Below are 15,903 nucleotides of genomic sequence, written 5' to 3' on the forward strand. Positions count from 1 at the left end.
GAGAATGGTAAACCCCAGGAAGAGGAATGTTAAACCCCAGGAAGAGGAATGTTAAACCCCCAGGAAAAAGATGTTAAACCCCAGCAAGAAGAAATGTTAAACCCCAGAAGAAGTAATGTTAAACCCTAGGAAGAGAAATGTTAAACCCCAGAAAGGAATACGTTAAACCCTAGGAAGAGGAATGTTAAACCCCAGGAAAGAAGGAAATGTTAAAAAACCCTAGGAAGAGGAAATGTTAAACCCCAGGAAGAGGAATGTTAAACCCCAGAAGAGGAATGTTTAAACCCCAGGAAGAGGAATGTTAAACCCAGAAAGGAACGTTAAACCCTAGGAAGAGGAAATTTAAACCCCAGAAGAGGAATGTTAAAACCCCAGCCAGAGGAAATGCTTTAACCTCAGACAGAGGAAATGGTTAACCTCAGCCAGAGGAAATGTTAACCTTCAGCCAGAGAAAATGTTAAACCTCAGCCAGATGGAAATGTTAAACCTCAAGGCCCAGAGGAAATGATTAAACCTCAAGACAGAGAAATGTTAAACCTCAGACAGAGGAAAGTTAAACCTACCAGAGAAATGTTAAACCTCAGCAGAGAAATGTTAAACCTCATCCATAGAAATGGAAACCTCAGCCAGAGAAATGTTAAAACCCAGGAAGAAGAATGTTTAATCTCAGCCAGTAGGAAAGTTTAACCTCATCCATAGGAAATGTTAAACCCTCAGCCAAGGAAAGTTAAACCTCAGGAAGAGGGAATGTTTAATCTCAGCCAGAGGGGGGGGGGGAATTGGTTTTAACCTCAGACAGAGAAATGTTAAACCTCAGACAGAGGAAATGTTAAACCTCAGCCAGAGGAAAATGCTAAACCTCAGCCAGAGAAATGTAAAACCTCAGCCAGAGAAATGTTAAACCCCAGGAAGAAGAATGTTAATCCAGCCAGAGGAAATGTTACCTCATCCATAGGAAATGTTAAACCCAGCCAGAGGAAAGTTAAACCTCAGGAAGAGGAATGTTTAATCTCGCCAGAGGAAATGTTAAACCTCAACAGAGGAAATGTTAAGACCTCAGACAGAGGGAAAGTTAAACCTCAGCCCAGAGGAAATGCTAAACCTCAGCCAGAAGGAAATGTTCAAACCTCAGCCAGAGGAAATGCTAACCTCAGCCAGAGGAAAAATGTTAAACCTCAGCCAGAGAAATGCTCTGGCAGTTTTGCTCCCAAAAGAGGGAAACCCTTACAGACCGCTACTTGGCACAAGTTCACTTTTTTTAATGAAAATGGTTAAGGTTTTGCTCAAGGACAGTTGTTCAAACAATGGTTCCTGGTTATAGCCTGGTTTACAGTATACACCTGTATAGAACCTCCTTCATTGAACATCAATAAAACAGGTCCGATTAAACGTGGCTTCTGCTGCCCCCTACTGGAGAGAGTCTTTATTACATGCAGCTTAAACAGCATCACTCTCGTGGACAAGACTACCTACCAAATAACCCAGCTTTATATGTCTGGTTAACCAGATTGTCTATCCTAAACATACGTTGAATTTACTTGCCGTGTTTGTAAAATCACGGATTTTATTTAAATATAAGGACTATAATGCAGGAAACTCTTCGTCTGTAAGACATGGAAAGTCATGGAAGGTTTCATTGTGTCTGAGAGTAGGAACCTGTATAGGGAAGTGCTTAAAGTAATGTTAGTTAATAATGACATCAGGGATAATGTCTCTCCCATTAGAACATCGTCGTAAACATAACATTGTGAATATCTGTTAGACCAGAGCAATGCTAAGATAAACAGTGTAATGTGATAATGTTTATGTTTCTTCCTCTGTAGGACCTGAGGCAAGTGCTAAGATAAACCAGTTAATGTGATAATTTTGTATGTTCTCCTCTGTAGACCTGAGGCAACTGCTAAATATAACATTGTAATGTATAATCTTAATGATAATTTCTAGACCTGAGGCAATGCTAGATAACAATGTAATATATAATTGTTAATGATAATGTCTCTAGGACCCTGAGGCAATGCGAAGATAACAGTTAAATATGATAATGTTTAATGATAATGTCCCTGGAGACCTGATTCCTAGACCAGACAATAGGAGAAAGTATCGTTCCTGCCGCTCCGGACAGGAACTTGAGAGACGTTCTCCTACATCGTAGAGATGGAAACTACTAGACGCTGATCTCACTGCTTCAGGCTAGCAAGACTCGGTAAGACCCTAACTACTAAACCAGGACCCAACCTCAAACCGACCCTAACCCCCTAACACCTACCCCTAACCTCTAACCTGACCCTAACCCCTAACCACCTACCCCTAACCTCTAAACCTGACCCTAACCCCCTAAACACCTACCCTAACCTCTAAACCTCGACCCTAACCCCCTAACACCACCTCCTAACCTCTAAACCTGACCCTAACCCCCTAACACCTACCTCCTAACCTCTAAACCTGACCCTAACCCCCTAAACACCTACCTCCTAACTCTAAACCTGAACCCTAACCCCCTAACAACCACCTTCCTAACCTCTAAACCTGACCCTAACCCCTAACCACTACCTCCGAACCTCGAAACCTACCCTAACCCCCAACATCCTACTCCTAACCTCTAAACTACCCTAACCCCTAAACACCTACTCCTAAACCTCGAAACAGACCCTAACCCCCAACACCCTACCTCCTAACCTCTAAACCTGACCCTAACCCCCTAACACCTACCTCCTAACCTCTAAAACCTGACCCCTAACCCCCTAACACCTACCTCCTAACCGCTAAACCTTGACCCAACCTCTAAACCGACCCTAAACCCCCTTAACAACTACCCCTAAACCTCTAAAACCAGACCCTAACCTCTAAACCTGACCCTAAACCCCCTAACACCTACCCCCTAACCTCTGAACCTACCTTAACCTCTAAACCTGACCCTAACCTCTGACCTGACCCTAACCGACCCTAACAGCTACCACCTAAACCTAACCTGTAGACTAACCCTAAAACCAGACCCTAACCCCTGAACGTTACCCCGATGGCCAGTTGTTGCCGCCCTATGGGACTCCAATCACGGCCGTTGGATACAGCCTGGAATCGAACCAGGTCTGTAGTACGCCTTCTAGCACCTAAATGCAGTGCCTTTCTAGACCGCTGCGCCACTCGGGAGCCCAAGTAATAAGGACGAACCTTGAGCTGTCTCACTAGTGACATGATTCCAACCTCCGCATGGCAGGGTGCTGTCAATCATGAACTAACATCACGCAAGGAGATCTCCTGTTGCCAGGACGCCAAGTTCAACCTTCGTATGCCTCATGTCATGAACTGAAGTGGAAGAAAGGCAGAGTCTCCGTTGAAACGCCAAGCTCACCTTCGTATGCCTCATGTCAGACTGAGGGAGAAAGCAGAGTCTCCTGTTGCAGAACGCCAAGCCCAGCCTTCGTATGCTTCAGGCATGAACTAAACATCACCAAAGAGAGTCTCCTGTGCAGACCGCCAATTCACCTTCGTATGCCTCATGTCATGACTGAAGTGAAAAAAAGCAGAGCTCCGTGAAGAACGCAGCCCTCACCTTCTATGCCTCATGTCATGACCTGAAGGGAAAGCAGGAGTCTCCTGTTGCAGGACCCAAGCTCACCTTCTAGCCTCATGTCATGACTGAAGTGGAAAAAGCCAGAGTCTCCTGTGAAGAACGCCAAGCTCCACTTCGTCATGCCTCATGTCAGACTGAAGTGGCAGAAAGCAGAGTCTCCCTGTGCAGACGCCAAGCTCACCTTCGTATGCCTCATGTCATGACTGAAGTGGAAAGAAAATTCCCTAAATGTCTGTCAACTTACAGACAGCTCTGACACACAAACTTACCCCACCAGACATGCCACCAGGGGTCTCTTCACAGTCCCCAAATTCAAGAAAGCGTAAAGTGTTATATAGAGCTGTGATAATGCTGTAATGATAATGTCATTACAGCATTATTGGAACTTCCTTCCATCTCATATTGCTCAAATAAAACAGCAAACCTGGTTTCAATAAACAGATAAAGCAACACCTCACAGCACAACGCCTCTCCCCTATCTGACCTAGATAGTTTGTGTGTATGTATTGATATGTAGGCTGTGTGATGTTTTTAAATGTATGTAGTTCTGTCCTTGAGCTGTTCTATTAATGTTCTGTGTTATGTCATGTTCTGTGTTATGTCATGTTCTGTGTTATGTCATGTTCTGTGTTATGTCATGTTCTGTGTGGACCCCGGGAAGAGTAGCTGCTGATTTCACAACAGCTACGACCAAATACTATTACTGAAGTGTTGTCTCAGGGAGAATGGCTGTTATTAACATGTTGTTAACGTGTTATTAACGTGMTYTTAACYTGTTGTTAACGTGTTATTAACGTGTTATTGATAACTTCTGAGCCACTCGGTGGGCTGTGGCTTCACTGCCTGTCGGTGGCGTGATGAGTTATTAATGTGTTACTAACAAGTTATTAATGTGTTACTAACAAGTTATTAATGTGTTACTAACAAGTTATTAATGTGTTACTAACAAGTATTAATGTCGTTTACTAAACACAGTTATTAATGTGTTGTGTTGTTCTCTGTACTAGGAGAGATTAAGGGCGTGAGAGAGTCGTGTGCCCACTCGGATGGGCTGATTGTTATAACATGCTTATTCTTCCGATTAACGTGTTTCAGTAAGGCGAGAGAGTCTGAGCCACACGGTGGGGCTGTGGTTATTAACATGTTATTAACAGTGTTATTAAGTATTAGAGCGTACTGAGCCATCATGTGTGGGGCTAGAGGTATAGTAAGAACATGTTACACATTAACGTCGTGAATTCAAGGGGGAGAGTCTGGAGCCACTCGGTGGGCTGTGCTAATTAACCCAAACCTCCATGCTGCAGCCCAACACCGGCAATACTACTATGACAATCATCAGCTTCCAAGTTGACCAGCGCCGAGATTCCAAAAATCTACTCTTTTTTGTTAATATTTAACCTTTTCACAACCTTAACCATAAGTGCCAATCTACCAGCATTTGCAAGATAAAACATCTTGTGAATCCAGCAAACCATGTACCGATTTTTTTAAAATGTTTTACAAAGAGAAACGACTCACAAATGATCTATATTTATTGTCTAGCTCCCACCCAAATAAAAAAGAGGACAGAATTTTTGTCACTGTCACAGGTCGGAATGCACACGGACCTAGAAAGCGATGCACAAGCCAACCTAAACTACCTAAGAACCAAACCTAAAGAAACTAGAAAATAACATACCTTCAGATCGACAGTCCTATAACATTTCACAATAACATCTAGTTGTTCCATAAAGAATGTGCATATTTTAGCCTATAAATCAGTTTTACATATTACCTGCTATCCATCAAGAGGCTACAGTCAGAAAATCAGTGCTACCCTGGCGAAGTAGCCAGAAAAATACAGACACAACGTTCAACTACTAATTACACGATCAAATAAAACGATTTCAGAAAAACTATATGGATGGATAGCTATAATAGAAAGACACAAGCTATGTCTACTGGTGAATAAGCCAATATTCTCCGATTTTTTGAGGAGGGCTTTGTACCAGTCGAAAACAACCAATACTATTATATCGTTATATTATTCTTACTACAATAGCTAGGCACACAGCAGCATTAATTCTAGTCAAACGACCTGGTGTAGTTATCTGCGAAGCACTGTAGCGATAGCACCCCAGTCTCGAGTAGTCAATATATGAAAAAAGCAATCCCAACATTGGTGTCCTTACTTTGCTTGATCTCCATCAGGATGTCTCCAAAGGGTCTTGTTTCAGAACCGTCCTTTTTTGCGATCCAGACGAACGGGATTCTCCCTCTTGAATAGCAAGGCACACTGGGCCGAGCACGCGCGCTAACGCTGCTCTATCTTGAAAAATATCTTGCGTCGCATCACGTCTAAAGTCCAGAATAAATTTCTATCTAAACTACTAGATTTAACACTATATGCACGATTCCGTCCAAAAACAATACGTTATAGGATGAATACTGTTGGACAGTGTAGTCAAATAAATGCGAAGCCCCAGAGAGCATATTCACCTAAACAAGGGTGTTTCCAAGGAGGCCGGATTGGAGGTCCAGGTGCCAGACCTTCAGCGCCAGGGAAAAAAAAATAAAAGTGCGCCACATCTCAGCTCCAACGAGCCTTGGCACGGCCCAGCACCTATCGCCGGAGCATGGTTCAACTCCCAGGAACGAGAGTAATCAAGTCTCCCGTCTGCTCTCACTTCGCGGCCCATTGACAACCAGGGGGGAAGGCGCCACCTCCATGGGACGTGTTGCTCTACAGCTCCAAGTGGACATGCCGTTTTTATAGTACAAGCTCGTATGAAGAGAGAGCAGTCGATTTTTGGAAATTCTCACTCCGGCGGATAGGACAATGGGCTGTTAAAAAGAGTTCTGTTCCACGTTAGAGAAATAATTCAAACGGTTTTTAGAAACTAGAGACTGTTTTCTACCTCCAATTAGTAGATAATAATATGCATATTGTACGAGCCAAGGAATTGACGCCTGAACCGCAGGCAACGTTTTGGAAATGGGCACCCTTTTTCCAGTTTTTTCAATACGCACCCCTTGGCAGCCATAACAACTAAGGGAGAGAGTCTGAGCCACTTCGGTGCGGCTGTGTTATTAAGAGTAAGTCTAACGCACTGCTGTGTTATTAAGGGAGAGAGGTCTGAGCCACTCGGTGAGGCTGTTCTGTTGGATTAACGTGTTTGTGGCGAAGGAGAGTTCCTGAGCACTCGGTGGGTCGTGGATAAATGCTTTTAAAGCGGTTATTAAGCGAGAGAGCGTCTCGAGACCCCCGGTGGGCTGTGTCGATTAAGGGAGAGAGTCTGAAGCACTCGGTGGGTATGATCACATAGTATTATGTTATTATAGGGAGAGAGTTGGCCCTCGTGGCGGTGGTATATGTATAACGTGTTATTAAGGGGAAGAGTCTGAGAGCACTCGGTGGCTGCTGGTATAAATGTTATATTATGTTTAAGGGAGAGAGTCTGAGCCACTCGGTGGCTGTGTATTAAGGGAGAGAGTCTGAGCCACTCGTGGGCTGTGTTATTAACATGTTATTAGACGCTCAGTTATTAAGGAGAGCGTCTAGACCACTCGGTGGTGAGGCTGTGCCTTCGCTGCCTGTCTGGAGAGGAAACAGAGGAGAGAGAAGGAGTGTGTGTCACGGCAACCTTCGACTCCAACAGAACCACCTTCACAGGGAGGGCTCGTTCCGAGTTACCACGGCGACGGAGCGCTGAAGCAGGAAGGAGGGTGACATGAGGACAGTTTACAGGAGCGAAGAAAGATTGTAGTGGTGTGTTGTGACCGCTTCTCTCACCATGAATGTACGATATGCTCCTGGTGCCGTTACCTCCCCTTTGATGTCTTCTCCTTACAGCAGAGGGCGATGTCAGCGCCCTCCATCGCTCTTCGCTCGGCCCCCGCGAGGGTGTGGTGAACCTAGGCTGTGGCCCCTCCTACCCGGGCTATCCGTCCCCCCTCTCTTCCTCTGCCTCCCCCGGAGCCCCTGAGATTCTCACCGTCGAACGCTCCAGTGGAGGTCCTGAGCCAGACGGTTCCTTCGGAGGGTTCCCTGCCCTCAACAAACTCTCTCTCCTTCAAGCAAGGTCCTCAGGATGTAAACCTTACAGGCGAGAGTTGACTCCATTGACCACAGTCATCTACTCTACGTCATCCATGGCACACGGTTCTGACTGTTACTTCCCATGAAGGAACTCGTTGATTCAGATCTGCTTAACGTAGTCTGACTTCCCCAGGAAGAACACAGAAGGTCTCTAGTCTGACCGCAGGAACTCAGTCTCTGTAATCTGACCCGGAAGAACTCAGCGTCAGTGTCTGTACTGTTTGACTTGTCCAGAGAGAACACAGCGTCCAGTCTGTAGCATAGCTCTGACTTCCCCCGACCAGATACACACAAGTAAGTCAGTGTCTATAGTACTGACTTCTCCAGGAGAACACAGGTCAGTCCCTGATAAACTAGTCAATGACTTCTCATGAAGACACAGGTCAGTCACGTGTGTAAACTAGTCTGACTTCTCACTGAAGAACCAACCAACGCGTTCCACGGTAGCTTAACTAGTCTGACTTCTCCATGGAAAACACAGGCTCAGTCTGTAACTAGTTCGACTTCTTTCCATGAAGAACACACAGTGTCAGTCTGTAACTAGTCTGACTTCTCCATGAAGAACCACAGGTCAGTCTGTAACTAGTCTAGCTTCCCCATGAAGAACACAGGTCAGTCTTAACTAGTCTGACTTCTCCAGGACAACACTTCTTTCTTCATTCACCTACAATCAAGCCATCTCACTGTTGTAAACCATTGTATGAAACATATTAGTGCAATCAGTGCTTGCCTATTTTGTGAACTTTGGTTTCAGAATGTTTTTGTCCATAATGTAGTCTCTGTCAAGTTTCTCTTCAGTTTGTCCATAATGTATCGGCTGATCCAATAACTAACATGTATTTTACCATAACTGTACCTGTTCCTAATTACATACAGTATAGTCCCATAGATGTATCCTGTACCTAAAATACAAACAGTTCTGCGTCCATAATGTATCGGTTCAATACAACTTGTTTCTTTGCTGAGGGTACCTCATGGTGACAATGTGCTGAGATATTCGCTCACATGATCCTTTCCCGATCTCCAGTCCCAGAGATGGTGAAGGGAAGAGGGGGACAGCTCAGCTCACTGAGAGTGTACCCAGATCTCCTCAGCCTTCAGTGGGGGCCTCTGCATGTAAGACCCCGATTTCCCAGGCCCCCAGTAGCCGGCCGACCAACCTCCGTCCCCACAGTCACCTGTAGGCGCCCCCCGTGAGGCTCCAGACAGTAACTACACTCACATATATCCAAGTCATCGGTTCGTGGCAAGACTCACAAACCTAGGACAGCCTGACACACACATAACACAATGATTCACATGGCATTTTTTGGTGTCTTGTTTCTCCCTGCATTGTGATGTGAGAACGAAACTACATAGTAACACACATTAGTGAAGGTGTTTTATGACACTTCAGTTGGATGCATTTCTTGCATGATTGAATTCATTATCTAATATTACCAGTGTCTATATTAACAAACATGGAAAGTTTGTTCTGCTACCATATCATTCATTTAAATTAACCATGTTCTATAAATAACAACATTGGCTGTCTGTAATATCTATCATCTTAATATTAACTCATGTTCTACTATACCAACATTCGGTGTCTGTATGTGTATCATCTAATAATAACCATGGTGGTCTATATGAGTCAACATTGGTGTCCTCGTCTGCTCGAGTACACATCAGAATATTACCACTATGTCATATATATATTCACATTGGTGGTTTTGTACGTATTCGCATTTCTAATTCCAATTACCATGTTCTATATACACATGGTTGTTCTGTAACCTAGTTAACCCTCATCTATCATTTAACACATGCTTCTCTATCATACAACATGGGTGTCTGTTAGATAACATCTAATATTACCATGTCATATGTACAACATGTGATGTGTCTTAATGTACCATCTAATTATATCCATGTCTGTGATAAACAACAACAACTGCTTGGGGTGTTCTGTCTAAATCCATCTCTATGACGACACTTTACCACTGTCTATTATACAACATGGTGTCTGTATTAAACTCTAATATTACCATGTCTATTACAACAATCGGTGTCTCTGCTCTATAAGCCATACTCAATTATTCACCCATTGTGTCACGTATATACAAACGATAGCGGTGTCTGTTAACTGTAATACAAGATCCATAAATATACCAGTGGTCTACTCAATCAACGATGTGGTGTCTGTATGTATCATCTAATATTACCATGTCTATATACAACATGGTGTCTGAACTACTAGCAGTTCCTGTCTCTCTGTCTGTTGTTGTGAACGGTCCTGTCTTCTCTCCTTCTCCTGCTCTATCTAACTCTCCAGCACTGCCCCCTCCACTTCCTGCCCGAGACACTAACCCCTGGGCCAAGACTCCTGGCCACGCAGGGCACCATACACCCCCGACCTCCTCCTCAGCACACCCAGGTAAGGACCTTGGTGTTTGGCTACTGTGGTTGTTCTGTTTCTATGGACTGAGACACCAGACCAGAACACAGACAGACTGGTTCTGTATCTATGGACTGAGACACCAGACCAGAACACAGACTGGTTCTGTTTCTATGGACTGAGACACCAGACCAGAACACAGGCTGGTTCTGTTTCTATGGACTGAGACACCAGANCTGGTTCTGTTTCTATGGACTGAGACACCAGAATAGAACACAGACTGGTTCTGTTTCTATGGACTGAGACACCAGACCAGAACACAGGCTGGTTCTGTTTCTATGGACTGAGACACCAGACCAGAACACAGGCTGGTTCTGTTTCTATGGACTGAGACACCAGACCAGAACACAGACTGGTTCTGTTTCTATGGACTGAGACACCAGACCAGAACACAGACTGGTTCTGGTTCTGGCTGGATTCAACTAAACTGATTCCACAGCAAGTCTGACGTGGGATGAGGGCAACGTCATGATTGTCATCAATCAATTAAATCTATTGATAATCTCTTTCTACACCATCTGTTGTCGGTGTTATTGTACAATTTTAAGATGTTTTCAAGTTCAATTATTAGTAATTACTCCGAAACGTCTATTTAACATTCCATGATGTTTTCTCTACCAGGAGGTGATTGGACGACCCCAGTGATTGTAGCTCCTCCCTCCGCCACATCGTCTCCTTCTCACCACTCCCACCGCCGCACGCCGTCGGAGGCTGACCGCTGGCTCGAGGAGGTCACTAAGTCTGTCCGCACTCCGCAACTCGGGTCCACACCCCCCTCGCCACACCGTTCCTCACCCCCAACCCCCCAGCCTCTCCATCCCCCAACCAAGGCTTTCTGCCATGCCTTCACCTAGGCTTCCCGCTACAACTAACCATAACCAGGCCTTCACTGCGACAACCTACCCCCTATACCAGGCCTTTCCCTGCCACACTAGAATATTAATTGTATCTCACACCCTAGACCAGCCATTCCCGCTACACACCCTCTAACCAGGCCTTCCTGCCTACACTACCCCTAACCAGTGCCTTCCCTGCCGACACTACCCCTAACCGAGGCCGTCCCTGCTACACTTACCCCTAACCCAGATCCCTTCTCCACACCCCTTCCCCCCTTCTCCAGGCACCACCATCCAGGCGTTTGCTGTACCCACCGCCCCAACCCAAGGAAGTTTGCCCCTTGTGCCTTTCTAGTCCTCCCTGCCCCTCCTCGTTCCATAAATGCTGCCCTCGCCAGCCTGCCTACCACACCCAGGCCCCAGCCTCCTACCCCATGTCCAACGGGCTGCCCTATGCCCATCCCAGTGTGCCCGTGATGGGCATCACACCCCTCTCAGATGGTGGCCATGTGTTTGGTTCAGCCACTCAGCCCAGGCGTACCCCCCCCCAGCCCAGGCGTCCCCACCCCAGCCCCAGCGTACCCACCCCCCAGCCCCAGGCGTACCCCCCCCCAGCCCAGGCGTACCCCTCCCAGTATATGACCCTGTTCAGCACATGTGTGTATCCCCTTCAGTAACCCCCACCAGCACCCTTCCCTTCCAGGCACCCAATGGGAGTGTAGCCTTCAACGGGGGTGGGGCCGACAGCTGGGCCCCTCCCTCCCTGCCCCCGCCTCCTCGGCCGCCCCTCCCTGCCCGCAACCCCTGGCGACGGCCGATCCCTTCGAGGCCAAGTGGGCCGCCCTGGAGAGCCATTCCCGCCAGCGCATCACGCCGTCGCCCACTAACCCTTCTCCTCCGAGCTGCATAAAGACCTTTGAGATCCAACTCTAGAGCCTGAGAAGCTAGGAGGAGGAGGTGGACTGGGACTGAGGAGGAGGAGGTGATGGGGAGAGGATACTTTTTTAATGAATTTGCAGGTTGGTGAGAGACGGAAGAGAGCAGACTAGCCTTTCTCTCAGTCTCTACATCCGCCTGGATTGGCTTAGTGGAGGACCTGAGTGGAGGAGATGGATGGGTGGAGCTATCAGCAGGGATGAAGGATGGAAACAGGAAGGAGACATGGAGGTGCTGCTGCTTACCAGACATTTAATTTGTAGTTTTGTGTTGTTGCTTTGGATGACATGGAAGTGGACATGATGACCCTGTGGAGTGGTAGATCTGAGACCACACAACCCCAACCCCAGCCCCGACCCCAGCCCCAGCCCCGACCCAGTCCCGACCCGAGCCCAGCCCCGACCCGACCCCAGCACCCAGCCCGACCCGAGCCCCGAGCCCCGACCCCAGCCCCAACCCCAGCCCGAGCCCCAGCCCCGAGCCCCGACCCCAGCACCAGCCCCGACCCGACCCGAGCCCCAACCCCAGCCCCGAGCCCCGACCCGAGCCCCGACCCGAGCCCTCCCCACTCTCTGATTGGACTTACGTTTTGACACCACTCAAACAACTTTACCAGGGGTTGCTACCCCTTCCTCCATCTCCTGGTCCAGCTCACAGCGCCCCCAGGTGGCTGGAGTATGATTTGCTCTCCCGACCACCTGGCAGGCAGAAGGACTGCAGCACTGAAAGACAACTGAGCTTCCAGACCAGAGGTTCTCATCTAAAAAAAAAAAAAAGTGAGAGAATGCCAAAATCTTTATTTTTATGCATTAAGGTATATTTTAAAATAGCTTTGGAAATCTAACAGGAGAGTTGTATGTAATCTTTGCCAAGGGCACAGAGGATAGCTAGCTATAATGAGAATGAGTGGATGTGCAACGTGTATACAAGAAATGATCATATATTATAAATATATATCTATTAAGAATATATTAGTGTACACAGCTCACGGCGACTGGTTTCTATGATGACGTAAAGAGAGTGTGTGTTGAAGGGACAGCTGTTTTATTTTGTATTTTTAATGAATTCTGTCTTATTTTGCCGTTCGTTGTTTTCATCCTGTGATTGGATGAGCATCTCACTGTAAATAGTAAATCATCATTGCAGCAACAATCAATGTGGATCCAGCGGTGTGACGGTAGTATGGGGTACCCCGGGGTGTATTCATTAAGAACCAAACGGGGAGGGACCTACTTGAATTTTCCAATAGAAACTCTTGTTTCCATTGCATAACGTTTTGCWACGGTGTGCGACTAATGAATACACCCCAGGCTGCCTCTGCTACCACTGATCTGCTCTCTCAAGTCTCCTTACTACAATAGTACTCATCTAGTACTCGATAGTACTAGTAATTAGTACTCATCTAGTACTCGATAGTACTAGTAATTAGTACTCATCTAGTATCGATGGGGACTAGTAATCGTAGTATCATAAAGACTAGTCATGAGAGAGAGCGGATAAGTACTGTAATGTAGTACTAAGCATTGCTAAGATACTAAGCGAGTGTACTAGAGTGGAATATATGACCATCTATGTGACGCCGATAAGTGACTGAAGTGAATAAAATCAGTGAAACTACATGAGGGACTAGTATGTGAATACAGAAGATAAAGATACTCACACATTAGTACAAGGAACAGTTACCCAGCCGTCTAAGTACTCCTAAGTTACTAAAAGTAATTAAGTACTAAGCAAAAGGATAGAGAAGCGGAGAGCATGAAGCGACTAGGGACGATGACGTAGGAGATAGATACTAGTGCATTGAAGAGATAGTGAGAGGGAAGAGAGGGAGCCTGGGAGAGTGGACTAAGTATACTGCGATAGAGTGGAGGAGCAAGAGAGAGACAGAAAGTGTACATTCGTACTCAGAACAGAACGTACTCGTAAGCACAGAGACGAGAGACAGAGAGAAGACACTAGAGAGAGACAGAGAGACTACACCGATAAGTAGCCTGAGATAGTGTAGTAGTTACAAATACTAAAACGAGATGAAGACAGGAGACAGCGATCAGTACTAGTGACTGGTAAGCTCAAGAGTCAGAGCCATGGCGTAGAGTCACTCAAGCACTGCGCTGCTCCCCAGACATAGGACTCCCAAGTACTCCTCTGAAAACTGCAGGCCCAGTCTAAAGTAACTCGCACCTCATCAGTGCACCGATTAAGTAACTACAGATAATTTATTAAGTAACTCATCTGTAATCCGATAGTACTTCAGTACAGTAGTAACTGAGCAATAGGACTCGAAACGGTATGCGATCGTACTGAGAGTAAGATTAGTACTCGCATAGACGAAGTACAGAGAGATGAGAGAGGAATAACATATCCGATCGTAACTAGTACTTAGTACATCATCACGTCCGTGACTGTATGTACTACAACCGAAGAACGAAGTACTGTATTGTACTCACCGATAGTACTCGATCTTAGTAACTCATCTTAGTACTTCGATAGTACTAGTAATTAGTACATCATCATAGTACTCGGTAGTACTAGTAATTAGTATCCATCTAGTACTCGATAGTACTAGTAATTAGTACTCATCTAGTACTCGATAGTACTATTCGTTAGTAACTTAACTACATTTGATTTCCATCTTCATGTTCATTCTTTTTTGTGGTAATTTTGTATTTTTTGTTGTTGTATTTTAACACTATGGACAGTGTCATCTCCGAATTTTATTTATCCTTCAATGATATTATTTTAAATAAAATGATTGATTTCCCATATTATTTGCACAAGCACTATAGTACAGTAGTTTATCATTTGATGACTTTAGTGAACGATGGTCATCAGTTCATGGCTGTGGTAATGTATGTTTTTGCTTAACGTAACTACGTTAACGTCTTAACGTAACTGAAATCTGTGGCTAGGGTTGCAAAATTCCAGTAACTTTTTTAAAAATTCCCAGGTTTTTAATCTGATTAGATTAAAAAACCTGGGAATTTTGGTAGAGTTAGCGGAAACGTGCAACCCTATCGGTGTCAGAAGGACAGGGTGTCCTGACCTTTTATCTCGACGGTGGTCCTGACGTCTTTAATCTGACGGTTGGCCTGACCTTTTTAATCTGACGGTGGGCCTGACTTTTTAATCTGACGGTGGGCCTGATCTCTTTAATCTGACGGTGGTCTCGACCCTTTAATCTGACGGTGGTCCTGACCTCTTTAATCTGACGGTGGTCCTGACCTCTTTAATCTGACGGTGGGCCTGACCTCTTTAATCTGACGGTGGGCCTGACCTCTTTAATCTGACGGTGGTCCTGACTCCTTTATCTGACGGTGGTCTGAACCTCTTTAATTTGACGGTGGGCCTGACCTCTCTTAATCTGACGGTGGTCCTGAACTCTTTAATCTGACGGTGGGCCTGATCTCTTTAATCTGACGGTGGTCCTGACTCTTTAATCTGACGTGGGTCCTGATCTTTAAATCTGACGGTGGTCCTGACCTCTTTAATCTGACGGTGGGCCTTGACTCCTTTAATCTGACGGTGGGCCTGACCTCTTTAAATCTGACGGTGGTCCTGACCTCTTTAATCTGACGGTGGTCCTGACTCTTTAATTCTGAACGGTGGGGCCTGCAGTGAGTCACTGTTTGCAGTGGAAAGAGACAGAGAATCTGTTTGTCTCTTCTCGGGGATGAGTCCTAAATGGAACACTATTCCCTACATAGTGCAGCTACTTTGACCAGGAGTATGGAGCGATAGTGTGTGGACAGTGCATTTGAAAGTATTCAGACCCTTCCTTCCTACCATGTGTTCGTTTCAGCCTTATTCTCAAATTGATTCAATTGTAGAATTGAATCCAGATTGCTAAATTTGGCCGGGCGACCATCTCTAGGAAAGTCTGGTGGGTTCCAACTTCTTCCATTTTAAGAATGATGGAGGCCATGTGTTCTTGGGACCTTCAATGATGCAGAAATGTTTTGGTACCTTCCCAGATCTGTGCCTGACACAATCTGTTCGGAGCTCTAGGGACAATTCCTTTGACCTCATGGCTTGGGTTTTGCTCTGA

The 15,903-nt window shown here is 45.7% G+C and overlaps 1 long non-coding RNA gene and 1 pseudogene across 1 annotated transcript; both read left to right on the plus strand.

Moving 5' to 3' along the window:
• The first annotated feature begins 7,128 nt into the window (after window positions 1–7,128).
• On the plus strand, window positions 7,129–12,228 carry LOC112076612 (protein numb homolog; annotated as a pseudogene).
• A 56-nt stretch (window positions 12,229–12,284) lies between these two features.
• On the plus strand, window positions 12,285–15,152 carry LOC139026102 (uncharacterized). Its single transcript, XR_011477813.1, has 2 exons — window positions 12,285–13,297; window positions 14,338–15,152. It is a non-coding gene; the product is annotated as an uncharacterized lncRNA (long non-coding RNA).
• The last annotated feature ends 751 nt before the right edge of the window (window positions 15,153–15,903 follow it).

The sequence above is a fragment of the Salvelinus sp. IW2-2015 genome, unplaced genomic scaffold (genome assembly GCF_002910315.2).
Source record: "Salvelinus sp. IW2-2015 unplaced genomic scaffold, ASM291031v2 Un_scaffold3877, whole genome shotgun sequence".
NCBI lineage: Eukaryota > Metazoa > Chordata > Actinopteri > Salmoniformes > Salmonidae > Salvelinus > Salvelinus sp. IW2-2015.